At 35.9% G+C, this 16,970-nt stretch overlaps 1 protein-coding gene across 2 annotated transcripts in view; it reads left to right on the top strand.

The window, feature by feature from the left end:
- LOC150110111 (cysteine-rich with EGF-like domain protein 2) overlaps positions 1–16,970 on the top strand; it is a 215,018-nt gene that overhangs the window by 65,602 nt on the left and 132,446 nt on the right. The gene's annotated exons all lie outside the window — the stretch shown is intronic.

Raw genomic sequence — 16,970 nt, 5'->3', positions numbered from 1 at the left:
TCGGCGAGTCTGGCTGCATTTGACCAAACCGCGATAATTCTTACACTGCGTTAGATCGTAGTGTATTTGTTTCGTGTAATGATAATTGAAAAAATATAATTCTTTTCATATTTTCAACAGTGACTCCATCATAATTCAGCCTTGTATCTATAATAAATAAATAATTATATGTCATTTTAACAGAATAAAATAAGATTTGCAAAAAATAGTTCATCCTCACTATGAACACACACCAATAATAAAAGTTTTGTATCTCACAGAAATAACGTGCGTAAGCATACGATACACTGCCCAACCGAGCAGTGTTGGAATGCCTTGTAACGTACAAACAGAAACGAATATCAGCGAGACTGGCTGCAACATGATAATATCGACACTGCATTAGATTGCAGTGTATTTGTTTCGTAATCTGAAGCAAATACACTGCAATCTAATGCAGTGTCGATATTATCATGTAGCAATTCCAATTATTAACTATTCAATCATTGTCAAAACATAAGCTGTAACCTTTAACATGTTGTATTGCATTTATATAATGTTGTAAGCATTGTTATTATTTATAAACACAAAATTTAAAATTTTCATTTTTTCCTTGGGGGTGCTGCAGTGTCGCACTTCTTATGTACGGGCTGCCACTGGTCTAGACTATGCTCATAGTACCACTTAAAAAAACTAGTCTAGACTCTAAGAACACATAGACATAAGAAACTTTATTACTGATCTAAATATATATATATATATATATATATATATATATATATACACACACACACACACACACAGATATTTTGATTCTGAAACTTCTTCTAAGCCCTTTTCATAACCATATATGATTATAGACCTCCCACATTTGTTTTCATCTTTCTCTGTTGAAGGCTTACCTATTTGCCAGTATTCTTGAGCCATCCCCACTAGGTTGTCCTTCCATGTTCTCTTGTTGTTCTGGCATTAGTCTTCCTTTATATAGACGCCACTGGGTGATTTGTCCCTGTATCACTTTTCATTTTTACCATATGTCCTATCCACTTCCATTTCAGTTTTAAAATCGCTTCCCCTATATCCAACACTTTTGTTTATGTTCTTATTTCTCTTGCAGTCTGATGTTTTGCTTGGCTGTCTCCATTCTACACTCAGTTTTCCTCATTATGTCTAGTAATTGTTTGGTTACTGGCCATGTTGCTGATCCATAGGTCATAACTGGGATGATACATAGGTTGAAAAGTTTGGCTGTATTGTCTAGTTTTATTTTACTGCCCAGGAATCTTTTCAGTTTGCCAAAAGCAACCCAACCTATCTGAATTCTTCTCTTTTCTCCTTCTCACAAATGCTTTTTTCCTAAATATAAAAGTTCTTCCTAGGTATATTCTTCTCACTACAGAAGAACACAGATCTGCTAGTTGTCCAACTGTGTCACACGGACTGCAGATAAGAATATACAAAAGAATATGCAGGTAGGTTATTGTCTGCTAGGAGTATCAGAAATTATTATACACGAATGCTAGCAGTATCAGAAACAAAGGGGTAGAGTTTGTTGCCTTAGTCAATATGTTGGGACCTCAGATTGTAGGTATTAGTGAGACCTGGTTATCAGACATACTAACTGTATCGAGTGTAAAGGTACACTATTTTTTGGAAGGATAGGAGAGGAGAGGGGGATGCTGCTAATGATGTTGGATGACTTGAACCCAGTTAGAGGTAGGACCTATGGTTGTAGTAGTACTACAAGTATTTCATGTGGCATTGAGTTTGAAGCCATCTGGTGTGAGGTGGAATCTAACAAGATCAATTACATAGTGGGGTGTTGCTAAAGACCTGGTGGATCGGTTGCTAGTGATGAAGAAATACATCACCAAATAGACAAGATGAACGTGAAAAGAGTAATCAGAATGGGAAACTTTAATTATCCAAATATTGATTGGATAGCAGTAGAATTTCATGAGAATGAAAATATACTTATTGAGTTGTTGCGGGACAACTTCCTCGAGCAGCATGTGACAGAAGGAACTCAAGATCAAAGAGTGTTAGATTTGATTATAGTGTCATAGGGTATTCTAGTTAAAGATGTAACTATTCGGCCTCCAGTTGGTGACAATGATCACATGGTTCACTTAGGAAGTGGCTAAGTTGATGAATGTTACATTCAGAAAAAGTTACATGCTGAACTACAAAGCAGGAAATTATGACTAACTGAGGAGTATACTGAGTTCAGTGGAATTGAATCAGTTCATGGATGGGAAGAATATTGCTAGTGCATGGGAGGTATTTGAACAGTACTTAAATGATGTGATATCAGAGTGTGTCCTGAGAGAGCTCAAAGAATAAATAGGGTAGGTGTCAAATGGATGTGTAATCTTATTAGGCAAGAGATGTGGAACGAATACCATGTGCATAAAGATGATGTGCATTATGAAAATTATAAGCAGCAGGCTAGAATAGTCGCGACTGTTGTATGGAAAGCAAAGTCTGAGTATGAAAAGAAACTGGCTCTGCTTGCTAAAGACAACTCACAAGAATTTAGTCGATATGCTGCAAGTAAAAGAAACAATGAATATGAAAGAATAACACTTCTAAATGCAGCTTCTAAATTGTTCAACTAATGAGTGCCCATTTTGTTAAAAGTTATCAACTTGGTGTATGTGACATTGAGCTCACTGCTACCTCTTCACTGGATGAAGAAATTAAGGTGTATGAGGACAAGGTATTAGAACTGTTGCATAAACTGAATAAGAATTCAGCAATTTGGAACTGTTGGGATATCAGCACTTGTACTAAAAGAATGTTCAGCTGAACTGGCTTTCCTTTGACTAGGTTGTTTAATATGAGTCTCAGAATAGGGAAGATTCTGCACGAATGGAAAGAATGTATGGTAATTTCAGTGCATAAGGATGGTGCAAAGACCGATGTATCCAACTGTCAACCAGTTAGTATCTCAGGAGTGGTGGTGAAGATTATGGAAAAATTGATTAAGGCTCTCATTCAGAAAGGGTTGACAGCAAATCTCTACTTTGCAATGAGCAACATGGGTTTATAAGGGAAGGTCATGTTTTAGCAATCATTGTCTATTTACCCTTAAAATGGATTCGAAACGCAAAACCGAATGCTCTGGTAATAAATCTAAAAAACAAAGGTCTGCAATTACTTGAGAAGAACAGTTCAAAATAATTCGATGTGTGAAGACGGGAAAATTATATCAACAATAGCTCGGGATATAAATCGACCTATTTCGACAGTGAATATGATAGCGAAGGATAAAGTTCGCATTGTTGAAAGGTGCGGTAATGTTGAAGGGCACAATCATACCAAGAAGAAGCTAAATTAGCTGTCACAAGACATTTTTTTATTTGAAAAGTGTTATTTCAGTTTGTTTTTATATCTTATATATTTTTCATAGTTTTATAGTTTATATCTGAGTAAATACTGCTGCATGATGTTTCATTTATAAAATAATACTGTGTAAATAATATACATTTTTGTGTGTGTGTGTGTATATATATATATATATATATATACATACATATAATAATAACAAATATTGCAGTTTCTTATGAAGTTACACTTAAGCAGCTTACTAATTCGACTTACGTATTCTGTGATCACTTCCTATGCCTATTTGATTAATGACTGAAACATCTTTAAATATTCTTATATGAAATGATAAAATATAATCTATTTTGCTTTTTGTTTGTCCATTTGGACTAGTTTTCCAGTTTGTTTTGGTCTTGTAAATTGTATTCATAACATTCAACTGGTTCCTCACTATGAAGTTTATCATCATATTTTCTCTTTAATTTCACTCTCGTATTCCATTTTTTCCTATGTACTTTTCAAGTTTATTTTTATTTTTTCCTAATTGTGCATGAAAATCTCCCAACACTATTGTATAAGTGCATAAGCTGTAGGATCTTGCTGTATGCTATTGATCACTGTGTCATAGAATTCTTCAACTTCATAACTGTTGGTTGATTCATATATTTTTACTATTTTAATTGTTTTCTGTCCTGATGTCTGAACTATGATATATGCTATCTGATCTTGATATTCTTGCATATTTAGTAACCTTTTTGCTTTACTTTTGTTTATAAGAAAACCTATTCCTCTCTGTTCACCATCTAGTCCTTTCCAGTAAAGCACATTTTCTGATTTTAGTGTTATGTAGCCTTCAGATTTTTTCACTTCACTTAGTCCTATTATATATCATTTCATTTTTGTAACTTTTTTATATTTGGTCCCTTGACACTAAGCATGAGATATTTTCCTTTTGGATTTATTAGTAGACCATAGTTATTCATAAATATACAGTTGTCGACAAGTTTCACCAGTTAATTCTGTCTTAATTCTTCAGGACAAGAAAATAGGTACACTAATGTTTACTGATAAAAAAGAATGGAATAACAACAGTTAAATTAATTAAAATTGAAAATGACGTGTAACATCAAGAGCATGAAGCTTGGAGTCTTAGTCATTGTTTGTTGATCGCATTTTATAGTTTTTCGCGAAATTAAATTCTGCTAAGCTTAGTGAATTTATTATCATCATCATCATCAAATTCCTGCCATGTACCCTCAAGGGGTGTACAGGATATGACAGTACTACATGAAAAAATTACATCATTACTAACTTCCTATCTACAATTTTCCTCCAAATCAGTCTGTTACTTGTCAAGACTCCAACATTATCAGATCTTATCTTTCTGTCGTCTAAGGCACTTTGTACCGTATCAATCCACCTATATCTTATTCTTCTTTTGGGTTGTTTTCCTGCCAACCTGGCAGAGAACACTTGTTTTGCTAATCTTTCTTCGCCCATTCTGTTTAAGTGACCATATCACCTGAGATTAGCTCTGCTAACGCATTCCTGGATGTTGACAATGTCAAGTTCTTTCCTAATATCCTCGTTTTTAATATGATATTGCCTTTAATGCCATCTGTTCACACCTATAATCTTTCTCAGGACTCTCATATCTGCGGTCTCTAGTCTTTGGTCAAGTGTTTTATTTCTGACCCAGAAGTAAAACACTTAAAACTGGTTTGAACACTGTCTTGTATACAGCTAATTTAGTGTTCCGACTAATTTCTTTCTTATTCCATATGAATTTATTCAATTGACTTCCCACCATACCAGCTTTGCTGATTCTGTTGTCTATTTCTATATTTAATTTACCATCTTCAGTAAAAATCGTGCCTAAGTAGCTGAAATGTTTCACTTGTTCCACAGGGTCTCCATTCACAACACAGTTGACATTTTCAATGATTCTGCCTATTTTCATTGTCTTTGTCTTTTTATTGCTGACCTTCATACCATATCTATTACAACAGCTATTCAATTTAGTCAGAGAATCTTGCAGACTTGATTTATTTAGAAGTATAACATCATCCGCATAAAGCAAAGAGCTGACATTAACATCTGCAATTTTGATATCAGGTTTAATACCACATTCCTTCATAATGTGATCCATATAGATAATGAATAACAGAGGGGATAATGTACATCCTTGTCTCACACCAGATTTAATATTAAACCATCTTCCTGTACTTCCTTCAATTCTAACAGCTGACTTACAACTCAAATAAAGACTAAGTATTGCTTGATATAATGCCCCATTGACATCATATAACTGCAGCGTATCGAATAGCTTCTCTCTTGGCACCTTGTCATATGCCTTTTCCAAATCGACAAAACTTAAATACAGATCTTTATTATATTCCCATGCTTTCTCGACTATTTGTCGTAAAGTGAAGATCTGATCCTGACAGCCTCTATTTAGCCTGAATCCAGCTTGTTCTTCACCAAGCTTTTCTTCCACAATTCTTCTCAACCGTTTCTCAACTTGAGAAACGGTTGAGAAGAATTGTGGAAGAAACTTGCATAGATCTTGCATAGATCTATGCAAGTTCTTGTGGAAGAACTTGCATAGATCTTACCAGGAACACTCAGTAGGGAAATACCTCTGTAATTCTCACATTCAGTTTTATTTCCCTTTTTATATATGGGTACTATGAGAGCTCTACTCCAATCATCGGGAATTCGTCCCTCTGTCCAGGCTTTCTGAACTATGCAGTGCAGCCACTGTAAGACTCTTATACCACCATACTTCAGCATTTCTGGTCGATCTACTCCTGCTGCCTTTCCACATTTCAAGCCTTTGATGGCTTTTTCTACTTCAAGTATGGATATGTATTCCTGACTGCATGCCTAGTCAGTGTTTTTTATCACTGTGCTGTCATCACTGCTTGTTTCATTTAGCAGTTTTTCAAAGTAATTACTCCATACTTCAAGGATATCTTTTTCTCCTGTTTTCATGTCACCTTTATCATCTCTAACTCCTTTTACAGCACTCTTTCCTCCATTCCTAAGCTTCTTTAACAATCTCCAGAATATTTTGCCACCTTCTTGATATTTATTTTCTATATTCTTGCCAAAGTCCTCCCATGACTTTTGTTTAGCTAGTTTTACACACTGTTTAGCTTTCTTACATTTGTCTTCTGTAAGAGTAAAAGTTGACTTATTTGCCAGGAACTTTTGATGTGCTTTCTTCTTTTCCTTCACTGCCTCTTTAACTTCCTGTGTCCACCAGGGAGTTCTGATTTTTTTATCCTTGCACACAACCTCACCACATGCCTCTCTGGCAGAATCAATCAATGTTTTCTTCAGAGTTTGCCACTGAATCTCCAAGGTTTGATTCCTGTTCTCAAACTCTTTCATTTTTTCTTCAATAATCTTTGTGTATTTTAGTCTACAGTTCACATCTGAGAGCTGCTCAACTTTTATTCGCTTTAAAACTTTCTTACATGTTATTCTTTTCAATATGAAATTCAATTTTATCCTGCTCAAGACTAAATAGTGATCACTTCCAATTTGGAATCCTCTGTACACTCTGGTGTCCTGCACTAGGGAGAAAACATCACTATCAACAATCACATAGTCAATGAGACTTTTCTTATTCCTAGCCTTTTCTCTCCATGTGAATTTGTGCACATTTTTATGTTGGAACATGGTGTTAGTAATAACCAGTCCATGTATTGAGCAGAAATCCAACAGATATTTGCCATTATTATTAGCTTTGCTCTTTTCTCCCAATTTTCCCAAAATAATTTTGTATGGCTCACAATCATTTCCTACTCTGCTATTTAGATCCCCAACAAGGACCAAATTTTCCTTTTTCATTGTGTCAGTTGCTTTTTCTAAACCCTCAAAATTCCTCCACTTCTACCTTAGTAGAACCTTCTGTGAGACCATAGGCACAAATAAGTCTCATTGTCCAGTTCCCCAGTCTCATATTTGCCCACATTACTCTACTTGAGACTGACTGCCATTCAAGAAGATTAGCCTCATATTTTGTGTTGAATACTATGGTTACTCCTTCTTTTCCTTGATTGTCATTGCCTGAATATAACATTTTGTATTTATTGCTCAGAAAGATCTCGCCAGTTTTGGTCCTTTTTGTCTCAGTCACCCCTATTATGTCGATCTGGTACTTATCTAATTCCTCAGCTAGCTCCATTTCTTTGCCATTCAGGCTTCTTACATTGATAGTACCGATCTTTAACTCTGGTGATGTTGAGTTGGGGTTTGTTTTCAGATTTGTTCCAGTAGCTGACTTTTCGCTGTTCACCCTGGTTCCCTGGCGAAAACAACGGGGGGGCCTTGTTTAACCGGGCGACGCCCCAGCTGGCATGAAATTTTGTCATGTTGTACGATCATTTTTTATTTTGGTTTAACCAATAAGAATACAATTTGGTCGGCTAAATCCCAAATTGCCAGCCTATCCTCGTTCGTTCAGTATCAAAGTAGATACCCAACAGGGTGCACTACGAGAAAGTGAGGATTGGACATTAGGTCAGAAGCCCTGGTCGGTTCTCCGCATTCCTTTAAAAGCTATGTGGAGTTCTCCTCTCAGTTATACAGCTTTGACCCTTAAGCACTCCCCAAATGTCTTTCAGTATCATGCCTTGATTTCTGTTTAGATTATCTCCTATCCTGAGTACTGCTACAGCTTCTTTAAAGTTTCTACATCTGAAATCTTCTTCAATGTAAGGCATGGAGCTGTTGTCCCAATCGATGGAGTAGTTCGAAATCAAGAAATGATGGGCTAATCGTGAGGTTTCTGTTGTTGTTGAGAACAGAACAGATACCTCAGAGCAACAAATATTATCACAGAAGAAAAAGATCTCCTTGATGAACTCTCTCTCTCATATCTCAAACTCTAGTTAGCAATGGTTCCCCAAAAAATATAATTCAAAAGATTCTGCATAGAAACAACCTCCAGTTATGCAGTATACATTGTCCATTGTCATATCTCATGCCGGCTCAGTTTCAACAAAAATAGCAAAAACTCATGGGATCTTTCAAGATCAGGGTTTCCTTCAAACCTGTTCAAATTACATGACACATGTCAAAGATCTCCTAAGGACAGTATTGCCTTGTACAGGTATGCAGGTGTAGTTATATAACATCCCATGTTCCTGTGGACTGAATTATACAGGCCAAACATCAAGAAGCCTAGAAATCCAAAAAAAAGAACACATTTAGGGGGATTACAACAATAACAACAGAACAGATACCTCACAATTAGCCCATCATTTATCGATTTCAAATCACTCCATTGATTGGGACAACAGCTCCATGCCTTACATTGAAGAAGATTTCAGATGTAGAAACTTTAAAGAAGCTGCAGTGGTACTCCGGACAGGAGATAATCTAAATAGAAATCAAGGCATGATACTGAAAGACATTTGGAAAAGCTTAATAAATTCACTAAGCTTAGCAGAATTTAATTTCGGAAAACTATAAAACGCGATCAACAAACGATGACTAAGACTCCATGCTCTTGATGTTACACGTCATTTTCAATTTTAATTAATTTAACTGTTGTTACTCCATTCTTCTTTTTTACCATTAAACGTTAGTATACCTATTTTCTTCTCCTGAAGAAGCCAGACAGAATTAGCTGGCGAAACTTGTCAACAACTGTATATTTATGAATGACTATGGTCTACTAATAAATCCAAAAGGAAAATATCTCATACTTAATCATTTCATTTTGTTTATTTCATATTCCAATTCCTCTACCTTTTCATCATCTGTTAATGTTCTTACGTTATATGCAGTAATCATGAAGTTTTGTTTTCTTGCTTTTATTATTTTGCTTTGGAGGTGCATGTTCAATCCTATAGCTTTTTCTCTACCGAACTAGGTTCTCCAGGGATTGATGCAGGATACTTTGGGCATATTCTTTTATGTAACATATTTGTGACTTTAATGGAAAAGGGGTTGTCTTTTTTTCCCGTGATGACAAATCGGCTTCTAGAGGATTGGCAGTAGCCCATCTAACTAGAGCTGTGGAATGGCATCATTGATGTTATCACACTTGCCATCCAACTTTTCCTACCCAGCCTACACTTTTCTGCCTCAGAATATGTTAGAGGACCAAATAAGCTCTATAGGCAGCTGTCTGCATGCCATGCCAAGGGGAAGCAGATGCTGTTGGGAAGCTACTTCTCTGGAGTATCATTGTGCCCAGTGATGGTACTCTGACAATTTAAAAAAGTAGAATAACAACAATGGATTTATTTCATAAGTGAGCAATGATCCTTGTATTAGTGTGGTCACAGTAGTACAGTAGATAAGAAATCAATATATATCTAAAACAAATATATTATTTACAACTAATAATGATAAGACCTTCCAAAATTATTAGATTCACAGAAGAAACATCAGCTATGTTGGATGATCTTTTAGAGACTAGTGAAGAGAACTCACTGGAATTGCTCTGAGGAGTCAAGATTATAATGATTATAATACAGGATACAGCCAAGAAGTAACTAGGCCTAGTTAGAATTCAATGTGAGATCTATATAGAGAAGTCAAAAGAGCCATCAGGCATTTCCAGTGAGTTCTCTTCACTAGTCTCTAAAAGATCATCCAACATAACTGATGTTTCTTCTGTGAATCTAATAATTTTGGAAGGTCTTATCATTATTAGTTGTAAATAATATATTTGTTTTAGATATATATTGATTTCTTATCTACTGTACTACTGTGACCACACTAATACAAGGATCATTGCTCACTTATGAAATATTATATAGAGAAGTCAAAAGAGCTGTCAGGCAGGATAAAGAAAATTTTTATGCTAATAAATGAAGTTCCAGATGAGGAAGCACAATTGCAAAAGGATATTTTGTTTAGTTCATAACCAGAAACACAAGTTTAAGCCCAAATTGAATGTCATCAAAACAGGAATGGTGAGGTATAGAATATATACATACAGTACTTAGTCTCTTGACAATGAAAGGAAGTAACATTAATACCATGAATTATGATTCCTGGAAGAATAAAAGAATGATTATAGTAAATAAGTCTATTTGTATAAACAGTATACTGATATTTCTGAGCCAGAAAGAATTGATGGCTTTACCATACTCATACTTGATCATATATCATTAATTATTTCAGACATGTGCAAAACGTTTTGTTCACATATGAACTAAATAGATGTCTCTACCAGTCAGGTAGCATGATTCCCTCCATTAATTGAGAAAAAATTTTACAAAATTTGTATAATTTAGTCATGCTTGTGGCACAGCAAGCTCTGTCTATTTCTAGTAAACATGCACATTGTCATCTCAGTAACAAACTAGTTTTCGTAGTACTAATTTTTAAAATAGTTGAACATGATAGCAAATGAACTTAAAAAACAAGGTTTAATTCAATAAAAAAATAAAGATTTTAAGGAATTTTTTTTCTGCACAGGAATACAGGGAACAGAAAGAAAAACTGCTATGTTTTCTTGGTATAAAATCAAGATATTTTAAATTAAAGTTCATCCTAACACTCTAAGAACTATACCAAAGTACTCGTACTATATTTGAACTGTGTAAAACAACATTGAAAATGAAGGATTATAAATGTTCATTAATAAAATAAATAATTAAAAATTTTTAACTTGTAAGAAATATTCATTGCATGCATTGCTAAAGCAACTGTTGCCCTTCAGCGTTTACAGCCATTTGGGAAAGACAATAAATTGTTTGAATGCTGAGACAAGAAGTGATGAGAACTTGGTGCACCTTTGCTATGAGGGGCAAAGGGATGTACCACCTTACCTCAGTCCCTGAAGATATTTTCAGGCACAAACTTTGTTTGCTTACACTTGGATAAAGGATTAAACTAAATTTATTATGGTCTAACCAAGTGCAAAATAAACTTCCAACATCTTTCTCTAAATCCAATTTAGAGAAAGATGTTGGAATAATAAGTGTATCACCGTTGCCAACCGGTGTACCACCTTAATAATAAGGTGGTACACCGGTTGGCAACGTGTTTAGGTAAACATGACCTCTCTGTTGCTTCTGCCTTAGTATCGCCACTCTGGGTCTGCCTCACACTGATGAGACCTCAATAAAGGTTGAAACCGGTTAGAAGCTTGGGTGATGAATGGCAATGCTGTAGCCCATGAAGTTTTAACTGAGGCTCGACTGTTGCTGTCGCCCAGGGCCTGAGTGAGGGGGTAATGAATGGCAATGCTGTAGCCTGTGAAGTTAACTGAGGCATGGCTGTTGCTGTTACCCTTCCAGATGAGCAAATGAGTGGCTCTGCTCAGTGGTGGTGGTGGTGGGGGGGAGACTGCCACAATGTAGAGCCAACTGAGTTTCTGACTTTCTGATCCTGCAGGTCGCTCATTATTGGGTGATCCGGGGGATTTTAAGAGTTTTTGGAAGAGGTATCCCCTGCACTTAAACAAAGGGAAACCAATCTGGGTAGTGGCCCTTCCCTTAATGCATAGCAGTATACATGTCCGCAAGGAAATGTGCTTTGCATTATGGGAGATGCTGAGACAAGGAGTGATGAGAGCTTGGTGCACCTTTGCTATGAGTTGCCAAGGGATGTACCACCTTACCTCAGTCCTGAAGATATTTTCAGGTGCAAACTTTGTTTGCTTACACTTGGATAAAGGATTAAACTAAATTTATTAAAGACAATAAAATACAACTAGCTATGAGACTCTACCTCATTGATACCATGTTAACTCTCTCTTACTATACAGATGTAAGAGTTGGACATTGCTAAAGGAAGATGAGAAAAGATTATAGGCCCTCAAGATGAAGTGCTGCAGGAAACGTTTCAAGATACCATATATGGCATACATAACAGAGAAGGAGAATCTGCTCCATCTAGAACACAAGAAAATATCACAAATACATTGCGAAACAGCTCCAGTGTCTGGCCACATACTTAGATCAGAAATAGCTTACCTAAATTAGCACTAGATGGCTTGGCTTCTGGCAAAAGACATCAGGAAAAATCTGTAATCACTTGGATAGATATGAGGGTGGTCTGAAATGTTCTCAGCCTAACAATAAAAAAAATGAATTTATAATTTCAAAATTATTTTTATTTTTCAACATAATCTCCCTTAAGACCAATACATTTATTCCAGCGATGCTCCAGCGCCATTATCCAGTAATGGTTCTCAGTAAGATCTACAATATCCCTCTACAGCTGCAATCACCTCTTGATTCGAAGAAAAACGCTGACCAGCGAGGAAGACTTTTAGTTTTGGGAAGAGATAGAAGTCAGAGGGAGCCAAACATGGGGAATAGGATGGATGTTCCAACAATTCATATTGCAGATCCCTTAATTTTCCCATTGCCAAAAACACCTTTGTGGGCAGGTGCATTGTCTGATGAAAGATGATTTTTTTCTTCTGCAAACCGGGTTTGTTCTCCTGAATTTTTTCATCTAGTCTGGTTAAAAGATCAGAATAATATTCCCCGGTTATTATTTTACCCCTTTCAAGATAATTAATAAAAAAAATGCCTTTAGCATCCCAAAACTCCAATGCCATGACCTTTCTTGCTGATGGAATTAACTTTTTCTTCTTTGGCGCTGAACAACCGGCTTCTGTCTACTGTTTTGACTGCTGTTTGGATTCTGGTGTGTAATGGTGAATCCAAGTCTCATCCATAGTAATAAATCAATGCACAAAATCAGTTTTATTCTTGTTAAAACACTCCAAGCAATGAGCAAGTCGACACCCATCTTATGTAAAGCTTTTTCATATGCAATTCTTCATGCAAAATGTATCCTACACATTATTTTGAAATGCCTATAGTCTCAGCAATTTCATGCACTTTGACTTGCCGATCATCCAATACCATATCATACGCTGATCAATGATTTCGGTGTTGTTACGCTTTTTGGACATCCTTCACATGGATCATCTTCAAGGCTGGTATGGCCACATTTAAACTCGGCAGCCCATTTCTTAATTATCGAAAACAAAGGAGAAGAGCACCCATAAACCTTTATGAACTTTGAATGAATTTCTTTTGGGCGTTAAACCTCCTTTTACAAAGAATTTTATAACTGCACAATAGTGAATTTTATCCATTTCAAGGGATACAGGCGACACTTTTGCTTCAGATAGCTGCATAAAACAAACTACTTGATAGAATGACTTGCAGTTTCACATGGATGCTTATGACAGATGTACCAACTTAGAAAAAAAAATCTTATTGATAGTGTTGCCATCGATGGTCGAGGCCAAGAACTTTTCAGACCACCCTCGTAATGTAAGAAAGTGGACAAATTATTTATTGTCCACTTTCTTAAGGAGATTCCTAAACAAGCATTTGGAGAATATGTTAGGACTATCACCTTTATAGTGCTCCAACAGTCTACATAGACTATGGATGAAGAAATTAGGACTTACAATACTAATTTCCCCAGATTCTGAATACAGTCATCCCTCGACTCACGTCCGTTCGAGTTACGTCCTTTCGAAGATACATCCGTGATCCCATAAGGGAATAAATAACATTTTCGGCTATACTTTCAAACAAGATGTAAACGAGCTTAAGGTAAAGCATGGATAGTGGCAACAACGCTTTCATCAGCAATCTCCCTCGGCAGTCAACACTTGTCTTCAACAGTTCCTCTGTTGATTTTGTATTTGAAAAATGGGTTATTTGTGTATTTATCGTTAAATATTTAGTGATGTTTTGTGCAACATGGCCCCTTCATGCACAATCAAAAAATATAGTGAAGAATCACAGAAAAACCAGGCAAGCAATTGATCTTGAAATGAAGTTGCAAGTTATCAAGCAACATGAAGCTTGTAAGCCCGTCAATGTGATTGCACATGACTTCGGATGGTCTCATTCTACAGTGATGCCCATTTTGAAAAATAAGGATGAAATCATCTACGATTTTATCCTTATTTTTCAAAATGGGCATCAAATGGGCTTGAGAGGATCTGCTTCCATTAAATCGGCGATAGTGACGAAGCAACGACAAGGTCCTATCGGTGATATGGAAAAGCTACTTGCATCATGGATAGAGGACCTGAACCAAAAGTGCATACCCCTTAGCACTATGACCATAACCGCTAAGCCACTAAGTCTCTTCAACATGTTGATGAAGAAGAAAGCAGGAACCGATTGCAACTACAAATTCAAAGCGTCTTCTGGTTGGTTCATGAGATTTAAGCAGCATTTTGCACTGCATAATGTGAAAATGTGTGGAAATCTGCAAGTGCTGAGAAGGCTGCCAAGGAGTTTGTGGAAAAATTAGATAAAATTATTACAGAGGAAAATTATTTGCCACAGCAAATAATTAATATGGATGAGACCTCCTTGTTTCAGAAAAATATGCCCGAGCAGACAATTCCTTCACAAAACCTAAAATCTATACCTAGTTTCAAAGCTCTTAATGCCTTAATTACAATTCTGTTAAGGGTAATGTGGCTAGATATAAACTGAAACATTTGTGATACAGCACAGTGCAATTCTGGAAAACATTCAATATTTATCATGCTATTAAAAATATAGCTGTGGCTTGGGACGAAGTAACCTCTAAATGTATGAGTGGCATATGGAAAAATACATTAAAAAGGTTTGTGCATGATTTTGGAAGTTTGTAATAGTGGGCCTAACAAACAATCTGAATCTCGAAGTGAATGATGACTACATAATTTGACTCATAGAAAGTTCCCCTGAAGAGTTGACCAATGAAGAATTGGTCAAACTGGAGGAACAACATGTTGCAGAAGAAGAGAATCCACAGATCTTCAAAAACATTAGGAAGCACACTCCCAGTTCATTATTTGAGCAATAAGAAGACGTGGATGACTCAAAAATTGTTTCAGGATGCCTTAATCAACTGTTGATTGCGGGTGAAATAAAAAGCTATTGTGTGAAATAAAATGTAGAATTTAAAATTTTATGAATTGTAGATAACGCTCCAAGTCATCCATCTTATACATCTTAAAGCGGTGATCTTCACCAACTTCAAGATCATGTTTCTTCCTCCAAACATTACTTTATTGATCCAACATGGATCAGGGAGCTCTTGCAGTGTTTAAGGCTTATTATTTATGGAGAGCTTTTCCACAAGGCATTTCTGCTACTGAAGGAAATGACGAGACTCTCATGCAATTCTGGAAAACATTCAATATTTATCATACTATTAAAAATATAGCTGTGGCTTGGGACGAAGTGACCTCTAAATGTATGAGTGGCATATGGAAAAATACATTAAAAAGATTTGTGCATGATTGGAAGTTTGTAATAGTGGGCCTAACAAACAATCTGAATCTCGAAGTGAATGATGACTACATAATTTGACTCATAGAAAGTTCCCCTGAAGAGTTGACCAACGAAGAATTGGTCAAACTGGAGGAACAACGTGTTGCAGAAGAAGAACAACACAAAAAGGAAGAGGGAAAAGATAAACAGGAAGAGGTAGTTAAACAATTTACAGTGAAGGGTCTTGCAGAAATGTTTTTTGCAGTTAGCAATGTTCTCAAAATGGCTGATAACACGGACTCCAATGTTGAATGCTACTTAATAATAGAAATGAAACTACATGATACATTTGCTTGCTATGAATGAACAAATTTATGATGAAAAGAAGAAAAGGCATAAGCAAAGCACATTTGACATTTTCATCAAAAAAACAAACAAAGGTTACACCAGAAAAGCCACAGCCTGGTTCATACAAGGAAGGTAATGAAGATGTGATTGCAGAGGAAGATTTGGGTGATTATTCTCCTGTTTTATAGTTGCAGTAACACACTGTACAGTTTTATAATAAGGTTTAAAAATTAAAATGACAGTATAATTATTACGGTTAAGTCCCTAACCTCTATAACTCTGTTGATTTAATGTAACGACGTATTTTCTGCCAGATGGAACGGAACCCAGACGTAAGTTGAAGGATGACTGTACTGAGATCTGGTCAGTTTTTTTTTCTAATATTCAAATACCAGTTTTTTGGTGCTACTTAAAAACTGTTTTTTGATTTATAACATAAGGGTTATATTATGTTATAACCATAATAAGCCATTGATATTACCAAATTTGCAGTCGAGGAATTGTTACACAACATAAATGTAACAAAACCTGAGAATGTCATGAAATTCATATCTGTTTTACTAGGCTCTTTGTTGCACAAAGCAAAAGCTATCAGAAATCTTAACTCATATAAGCTTATGATGGCTTACCATTCCATCTTTTTTCTGCTTCCATTAATCAGAAAAGGATTGATTTGGAGAGGTTTTAGTGATTTACCAGTAACCATTTACTCCAGTAACCATTAAAAAATGAAGTGGTACTGGATTACAGCAGTGATATTCGAAAAATGATAGTAGATGCAATAATCAAGATGGAATTTTGTGGAATATTGGACTAGTGTGTGTGTGTGTGTGTGTGTGTGTGTGTGTGTGTGTGTGTAAGAGAATTGCTTAGAACTTGTAGTGGGGTGGGAATGGGGGAATTGTGAATACGGTCTTTAGAGAAATAGATTTCATAACACCTGATGGTTCACCCTATATGTCCAAATTTGTTAAACAAATAAATGCAGAACAGCAGCTTTGTTTGGCTATGGTGTATGCTTACCTGTGGTAGACATATAAGTCAACAGTAAATTAAGAAAAATCTGCATATTTTATTGAACATGATAATGATAAT

The sequence above is a fragment of the Typopeltis vanoorti genome, chromosome 1 (genome assembly GCF_054136105.1).
Source record: "Typopeltis vanoorti isolate ZY-2024b chromosome 1, IOZ_Tvanoo_1.0, whole genome shotgun sequence".
Classification (NCBI taxonomy): domain Eukaryota; kingdom Metazoa; phylum Arthropoda; class Arachnida; order Uropygi; family Thelyphonidae; genus Typopeltis; species Typopeltis vanoorti.
The sequence above is the reverse complement of the archived record's forward strand: the minus strand, read 5'-3'. Positions and strand labels throughout refer to the sequence as shown.